This window comes from Elephas maximus, chromosome 10, assembly GCF_024166365.1.
Source record: "Elephas maximus indicus isolate mEleMax1 chromosome 10, mEleMax1 primary haplotype, whole genome shotgun sequence".
Lineage (NCBI taxonomy): Eukaryota > Metazoa > Chordata > Mammalia > Proboscidea > Elephantidae > Elephas > Elephas maximus.
Window position 1 is genome coordinate 26,577,240 of NC_064828.1, and position 8,967 is coordinate 26,586,206.

Below are 8,967 nucleotides of genomic sequence, written 5' to 3' on the forward strand. Positions count from 1 at the left end.
TCCCACTCTCTTCCTCTTTTTCAGTAATGCTTTACTTATCCAAGGCTTCTTTCCCTTCCATATGAAGTTGGTGATTTGTTTCTCCATCACATTAAAAAATGACATTGGAATTTGGATCAGAAGTGCATTGTATGTATAGATGGCTTTTGGTAGAATAGACATTTTTACTATGTTAAGTCTTCCTATCCATGAGCAAGGTATGTTTTTCCACTTAAGTAGGTCATTTTTAGTTTCTTGTAGTAGTACTTTGGAGTTTTCTTTGTATAGGTCTTTTACATCTTTGATAAGATTTATTCCTAAGTATTTTATCTTCTTGGGGGCTACTGTGAATGGTATTGATTTGGTTATTTCCTCTTCGATGTTCTTTTTGTTGATATAGAGGAATCCAAGTGATTTTTGTATGTTTATCTTATAACCTGAGACTCTGCCAAAATCTTCTACTAGTTTCAGTAGTTTTCTGGAGGATTCCTTAGGGTTTTCTGTGTATAAGATCATGTCATCTGCAAATAGAGATAATTTTACTTCCTCTTTGCCAATCCGGATGCCCTTTATTTCTTTGTCTGGCCTAATTACTCTGGCTAGGACCTCTAGCACAATGTTGAATAAGAGCGGTGATAAAGGGCATCCTTGTATGGATCCCGTTCTGAAGGGGAATACTTTCAGGCTCTCTCCATTTAGAGTGATGCTGGCTGTTGACTTCGTATAGAAGCCCTTTATTATGTTGAGGAATTTTCCTTCAATTCCTATTTTGGTGAGAGTTTTTATCCTAAATGGGTGTTGGACTTTGTCAAATGCCTTTTCTGCATCAATTGATAAGATCACGTGGTTTTTGTCTTTTCTTTTATTTACACGGTGGATTACATTAATGGTTTTTCTAATATTAAACCAGCCTTGCATACCGGGTATAAATCCCACTTGGTCGTGGTGGATTATTTTTTTGATATGTTGTTGAATTTTATTGGCTAGAATTTTGTTGAGGATTTTTGCATCTATGTTCATGAGGGATATAGGTCTGTAATTGTCTCTTTTTGTGATGTCTTTACCTGGTTTTGGTATCAGGGAAATGGTGGCTTCATAAAATGAGTTAGGTAGTATTCCATCATTTTCTACACTTTGGAATACCTTTAGTAGTAGTGGTGTTAACTCTTCTCTGAAAGTTTGGTAGAACTCTGCAGTAAAGCCATCTGGGCCAGGGCTTTTTTTTGTTGGGAGTTTTTTGATTACCATTTCAATCTGTTTTTTGTTATGGGTCTATTTAATTGTTCTACTTCTGATTGTGTTAGTTTAGGTAGGCATTGTTTTTCCAGGAATTCATCCATTTCTTCTAGGTTTGCAAATTTGTTAGAGTACAATTTTTCGTAATAATCTGATATGATTCTTTTAATTTCAGTTGGGTCTGTTGTGATGTGGTCCTTCTCGTTTCTTATTTGGGTTATTTGTTTCCTTTCCTGTATTTCTTTAGTCAGTCTGGCCAATGGTTTATCAATTTTGTTAATTTTTTCAAAAAACCAGCTTTTGGCTTTGTTAATTCTTTTAATTTTTTTTCTGTTCTCTAATTCATTTAGTTCAGCTCTAATTTTTATTATTTGTTTTCTTCTGGTGCCTGATGGATTCTTTGCTGCTCACTTTCTATTTGTTCAAGTTGTAGGGACAGTTCTCTGATTTTGGCTTTCTTCTTTTTGTATGTGTGCATTTATTGATATAAATTGGCCTCCGAGCACTGCCTTTGCTGTGTCCCAGAGGTTTTGGTAGGACGTATTTTCATTCTCGGTGCATTCTATGAATTTCTTTATTCCCTCCTTAATGTCTTCTATTACCCAGTCTTTTTTCAGCAGGGTATTGTTCAGTTTCCAAGTATTTGATTTCTTTCCCTAATTTTTCTGTTATTGATTTCCACTTTTATAGTGGTCTGAGAAGATGCTTTGTAATATTTCGATGTTTTAGATTCTGCAAAGGTTTGTTTTATGACCTAATATGTGGTTTAGTCTAGAGAATGTTCCATGCGCACTAGAAAAAAAAGTATACTTTGCAGCAGTTGGGTGGAGAGTTCTGTATAAGTCAATGAGGTCAAGTTGGTTGATTGTAGTAATTAGGTCTTCCGTGTCTCTATTGAGCTTCTTATTGGAAGTCCTGTCCTTCTCCGAAAGTGTTGTGTTGAAGTCTCCTACTATAATTGTGGAGGTCTATCTCGCTTTTCAGTTCTGTTAAAATTTGTTTTATGTATCTTGCAGCCCTGTCATTGGGTGCATAAATATTTAATATGGTTATATCTTCCTGGTCAATTGTCCCTTTTATCATTATGTAGTGTCCTTCTTTATCCTTTGTGGTAGATTTAACTTTAAAGTCTATTTTGTCAGAAATTAATATTGCCACTCCTGCTCTTTTTTGCTTATTGTTTGCTTGATATATTTTTTTTCCATCCTTTGAGTTTTAGTTTGTTTGTGTCTCTAAGTCTAAGGCGTGTCTCTTGTAGGCAGCATATAGACAGATCGTGTTTCTTTTCCAGTCTGAGACTCTCTGTCTCTTTATTGGTGCGTTTAGTCCATTTACATTCAGCGTAATTATAAATAAGTATGTGTTTAGTGTTGTCATTTTGATGCTTTTTTTGTGTGTTGTTGACAATTTCATTTTTCCACTTACTTTTTTGTGCTGAGACATTTTTCTTTGTAAATTGTGTGTTCCTCATTTTCATAGTATTTGACTTTATGTTTGCTGAGTCGTTACGTTTTTCTTGGTTTTTATTTTGAGTTATGGAGTTGTTATACCTCTTTGTGGTTACCTTAATATTTACCCCTATTTTTCTAAGTAAAAACCTAACTTCTATCATCCTATATCGCCTTGTATCCCTCTCCATATGACAGTTCTATGCCACCTGTGTTTAGTCCCTCTTTTTGATTATTGTGATCTTTTACGTATTGACTTCAATGATTCCCTGTTATGAGCATTTTTTTTTTAATTAATCTTAATTTGTTTTTGTGATTTCCCTATCTGAGTTGATATCAGGATGTTCTGTTCTGTGACCTTGTGTTGTGCTGGTATCTGATATTATTGGTTTTCTGACCAAACAATTTCCTTTAGTATTTCATGTAGCTTTGGTTTGGTTTTTGCAAATTCTCTAAGCTTGTGTTTATCTTTAAATCTCTTAATTTCGCCTTCATATTTCAGAGAGAGTTTTCCTGGATATATGATCCTTGGTTGGCAGTTTTTCTCCTTCAGTGCTCTGTATATGTCGTCCCATTGCCTTCTTGCCTGCATGGTTTCTGCTGAGTCGTCTGAACCTATTCTTATTGATTCTCCCTTGTAGGAGACCTTTCTTTTATGCCTGGCTGCTTTTAAAATTTTCTCTTTATCTTTGGTTTTGGCAAGTTTGATGATAATATGTCTTGGTGTTTTTCTTTTTGGATCAGTCTTAAATGGGGTTCGATGAGCATCTTGAATAGATATCCTTTCGTCTTTCATGATGTCAGGGAAGTTTTCTGTCAGCAGATCTTCAACTATTTTTTCTGTGTTTTCTGTCATCCCTCCCTGTTCTGGGAGTCTAATCACAAGCAAGTTATCCTTCTTGATAGAGTCCCACATGATTCTTAGGGTTTCTTCATTTTTTTTTAATTCTGTTATCTGATTTTTTTTCAGCTATGTTGGTGTTAATTCCCTGGTCCTCCAGATTTCCCACTCTGCCTTCTAATTGATCAGGTCTGCTCCTCTGACTTCCTATTGTGTTGTCTAATTCTGTAATTTTATTGTTAATCTTTTGGATTTCTGAATGTTGTCTCTCTATGGATTCTTGCAACTTGTTAATTTTTCCACTATGTTCTCGAATAATCTTTTTGAGTTCTCCAACTGCTTTATCAGTGTGTTCCTTGGCTTTTTCTGTAGCTTGCCTTATTTCATTTCTGAGGTCATCCCTGACGTCTTGAAGCATTCTGTAAATTAGTTTTTTATATTCTGTATCTGGTAATTCCAGAATTGTATCTTCATTTGGGAAAGATTTTGATTCTTTAGTTTGGGGGGTTGTAGAAGCAATCATGGTCTGCTTCTTTATGTGGTTTGATATCGACTGCTGTCTCTGAGCCAACACTAAGATATTGTAGTGATTTATTCTATATTTGCTCACTGAGTCTTGTCTTGTTTTATTTTCTTTCAATATATGTAGATGGGCTACTAGATTGCACTGTCTTGATTGTTGTAGCCCTTGACTCAGTTATGACCTATTACCAGCTGGTTTGGGGTGTTACCAGATATATAAGCCAAAGAGTCCCTTCACTATTCTTGAGTAGAATCTGATTTTGGGTCATCAAGTGTGTGATGCACACTGTCACCTATCCACCTTGAGAAGTAGTGGTGATAGTTGTGTGCACCAGATTCTAGGAGCAGCTGGGGTTCACACTCCAGGGGGGGCAGGATGCTGACAAGCTTCCCCCAAGTGTCAGTGAGGTAGGTGTGTCTGTATTCCTAAAGCACCTTGGTGGGTGGGCTCTGCAGCTGTACCTTAGGCCCCCAATGCAAGTACCTCTACAGATTGGTAGGTGTCACCCTTCTTAGACCCCTAAGACAGGAGGCTAGGTGGTCTGGGGGGAGCTTCAGCCCTCAGTTCCCTGTTGTGGGTCAGTGAGGGCTCTGTTGAATAAGCAGAGATATCATACCTGGGAAACTTGTCTTTCCAGTAAATCCGCTAAAACAAATGCAGTCAGATCCCTATCAGAAATGCCTTTGCATTATAATAGCCACCTTGTTCCCTATAGGGATGAAAGCCCGAGACTGTGGATCACATATGATTGGCTGGAGCTCGTTCTGTGTTTTTAGTCCAATTAGGGAAGCATTTTTGGTCCCTGGGTTTTTTGTGGTTGCTTCTTTCAGGCCAGAAGAATGCGTTAGGAAAAGACGAAAAAAAAAAAAGGGGGGGGGAAGAAAACCCACAGAGCAGGTCTCCCTCTGGCTTAGGAAATTCCAATGTTAGTGAAGCCGCCTGGGAAGGGGAGGGGAGGGCTCAGAAAAACAGGAGAGAGTAGCACCCCGGAATATAGACAAAGTTACTTATCTTGCTTGGGATGACTGTTTTATCTGAGATTCCCGAGGGGCACATCGACTGTGTGTGCTGGCTGGGTAGAGATTGCCCCCAAGGGTCAGGCCAGTGTCCCGTGCTTGCGCTGTCTCAGAAGCCGTGGTTAGTTCCTCCGCTCCCAGTCCAAAGCCCAGCGTCAAGGTTCCCCAGCTGCGGTGCTGCACTCCCAGCTCCAAAACCAGTCGCTGCCTCCCAGTGACTTCTCCTCCTGCTGGCCGCGTTGCCGCGCCACCGGCAAGGACTGGCTGGGCCCCGTCTCGAGGTCAGTTCAGGGGGGTAGGGCTGTGACCCATGTTTGTGCTGTCACAGGATGCTGTGCTCAGCTCCCCTGCACCCAGTCCAAAGCCCGGCGCCAAGGTTTCCTGACTGGGACGTTGGCTCCAGGCTCCGAAAACAGTTGCTGCGTTCCCGTAGTTGTTCATTCTTGGTCTCTGCCACTCCGGTCAACTCTTTAAATCTGTGTTTGTTGGTCAGGGTTCATAGATTGTCATGTATGTGATCGATTAACTTGTTTCTCCGAGTCTTTGTTGCAAGAGGGATCCGAGGTAGCGTCTACCTAGTTAGCCATCTTGCCCCCCCTTCCAACTTTTATACCAATTCTGACACCAACTATCCCTTCCAGGACTCTCTAATTCTCTCCTGGGTCTGATAATTTGTGGCAGTGGCCACACAGAACTCACAGACAATACTGACCTTATGGGGCTTATCAGGAAAGTAACAGCCTAGAATTCAGGGTCAGGAATGAGGCAGGATACAGTTTTTCCATCAGGGCAACTTCTCAGCTGTGCCACAGGCAGGCTTCATCCTGACCCTTGGCGTCTCAGCCTTTGGCCCTGGGACCCTTGGGTCTCTTGGGCTGGCCTGGCCTCTGCCCTGCTTGGGAAAGAGTTACCAAGCTCTTTAGATCCACTGGTAAGTGTCCAGAAGCACCCTAATTCATCAGGCAGCCTCAGTCCAAAGGCACTCAGCTCTCTAGCACTATGGCTTGGCAAGCCTAGCTCCGACTACAAGTGCCCAGAGGGACCACACTCTGCTCGGAAGCTTTCTCCACGAAGGCACTTAGCTTTCTTGTTTTGTAGGTCGGCATACTCTCTGCAACCACCTTGCTCCCCAGGCCAGGAAGCCCATTGAGCCATCTCATGCCAGTCTCCAGATTCTACTGCCACTGTTTCTCTGCCACCACTTCTCGCCATCTTATAGCTCTCTCTCTCTGTCCCTTGGGTCTAGGAGGTTCTTAGCACAGGAAACCCAGGTACAAAGGACATGCTCCGCTCCCCTCTCCTCTTAGTGGTAGTATGGTCCCCCCCTGCTCCGGGACTGGCTCCCTTTTATGCCTACTGGAAAGCAAAACTAAGCAATCCGCTCATCAGGGTTCCATACACCTTATTTGCATCTTCCCACCCCCACAAGCGTTCCGTGCACCTTATTTACATTATTGTCAGGTTGTCCAATCTCCTTGGTGGGCCATAAAGATCTTATTTGCATACTCCCACCCAATCGTTTGGTGGGAGTTATAAGACCATGGCTAGAAAGGCCATATAAAAGTGATCCACTACACCACAGGCCAGCCTATAGCTTTTCTAGCCACAGTTCTTTCATACTTGGAGGATAACTTCCCCTCCCAATTGTTTTGCCAGTCCAAAACAGTCATTAGCAATTAGTCCTTCAGTAGGTCAAAAAGTCCCCGGGATGAGGTTACTTAGGTATCAAACATTCTGGACTGCTACAGGTATTCATTTGACCTAGTCAGGTTCTCCAAAGTCATCTCAGCTTCACCCTTCCTGGTGTCTGATAAAATTTGAGTGACAGAATATTATTCTCTTGCTCTCATGAAGTATCAATCAGCATAACAAATCCTTTACGGGACTTTACATTCAATCACTCTACTCCAATCCAGCAATGCCTTCCCCTTAGTCCACTCTTTCACAGTTATTGCTTCTACGATTACTGTTCGTACAATCATAATTAACCCTGTTAACAATAAATACTCACAACTGAATCGTATAATTCTATTAGCATCTTCCCCAACCGTCTTTTCCCAAGACTCATCAGGAAAGGAAGAATCTGTTCAGCGTGGGTCCTCTCTTTTGAGCATAAGCATACCCACAAAAGCATGTAAGCCAGCCAATTCATGCCTTTATCTCCCCCCATTTTCAATAGCAAATGTTTAAATTGCCCATCCCTCTCAAACCATACTCTGAGGAGACAAGCATATTCCTTGCTCTGAAAAATCTTCTTTTCTGGTTGGAACATTGAGCATCTGCACCCATAAGACAAGTCCAATCCAGAGCAAACCATCGAATTGCAGCAGTTTACACCAACCTATGGCGTCAACAGACATCACCCATAGACTTGGGTGTCCATGCACCTCCTTGTACTTTTGACCAGCCAGCCCTTTCTCTCTCTTATCCCTAGCTTCCGTGGGCTAGGTCAACAGGTTCCAATGGAACATGTCCAAACTCAACCCCTCTCTTCACTGCTGCATCTCCCCTACTCCCACTAATCTCATGGCCCCAGGTGGTCAAATCAAGTACTTACCCTAGGCTGTCTACTATCCAGCTTCCTTTAACTTCCATTGTGGAAGGGGGTCCTTCTGATGGACTCTGACTTTTCCTGCCTTGATGCATTGAAGGGCAAACCACTAGCCTGAAATTCAAAAGGCAAAACAGTCTTTATTTTCCTGGAGGTCTGTCCTTTAAATGCAAATTTACTGCTCTCTCAGCAGTTCTGGGTAGGTCTGCATGTCTTAGCAAATGCAAATTTCTTGACTGGAAATAATATGCATTGGGCTCAGGTTTTCAAACTAGGCCTCTGATACTTTATACACAGGGCTTCTGCATTGAAATGGACAGCCTGTATTCCCTACCCCACTCCCCACCCCCACAGCAAACCCTAATTCCCCTTTTAGCATATCCAATCATGTATTGGCTGAAGGTAAAGTTAAATGTTCTCTGCAATCTTTAACATCCAGTATTCATTTCCATCAAACATTTAGGTCTGTTTTACAACACTCAGTAGGAGAAACATTCAATATCCACAGTACATTAAAGTAAATACATAACCTTTTATAAAACATTCACTTTCATCTTCCTTTCTCCACACCTTGACTATTTTCCCATTCATATTCATATGGCCTTTGGCCTCTGACTATGTGGAACCAGAAGACCCTGGCCCCTATCAATCATCTTGTTTAACTAACCTGGCTTTTGACCCAAGCCACTCCAGATGAGGCTTTTCTCCCCTCAGCTGCAGCATTACTTCTCTTACTTTCCTTTCAGCCTTTACAGATAATGACAACCAAACCACCTAAGAATGTTAAGTTTCATTTCCCACACCTCTTCATTCTTTTGCTTCCAAAGTCCCATACTTCCATGAGTCTGGAGCTATTGCAACAAGTTCCACCCTGACACCAACTGTTAAAATGGTGTGGCAGCCAGGTCAGGCCTCCTTGTTTAACCTCACAAGGGGAAGGAAAGAGAATCATTATCAGCACCAACACCCCAAAGCTGATTCCTATGAGGCGCAGGTCAGACATATCTCCTCTCTCCAACCTTTTTACCAATGCTGACACGAGCGGTCTCTCCCACACCACTCTCTATTTCTCTGCTGGGTTCAAAAATTCACTGCAATGGCCACACAGAACTCAGACAATACTCATGATTATGGGGTTTATTAAGGAAGTAACAGGTTACAATTCAGGACCAGGAATGATTCAGGACAGGTTCTGCTGTGCCCACAGGCAAGCTTCTCCCTGGATCTTTCCCCTTGGCTCTTGGCCCCCCAACCCCTAGGGCCTCTTGGGACAGCCTGGCCTTTGCCCTGCTCAGGCAAATGTTACAGAGCTCTTTAACTCAACCAATAAGTGCCAGAGGCACCCTACTCTGCCAGGAAGCCTCAGTCCAAAG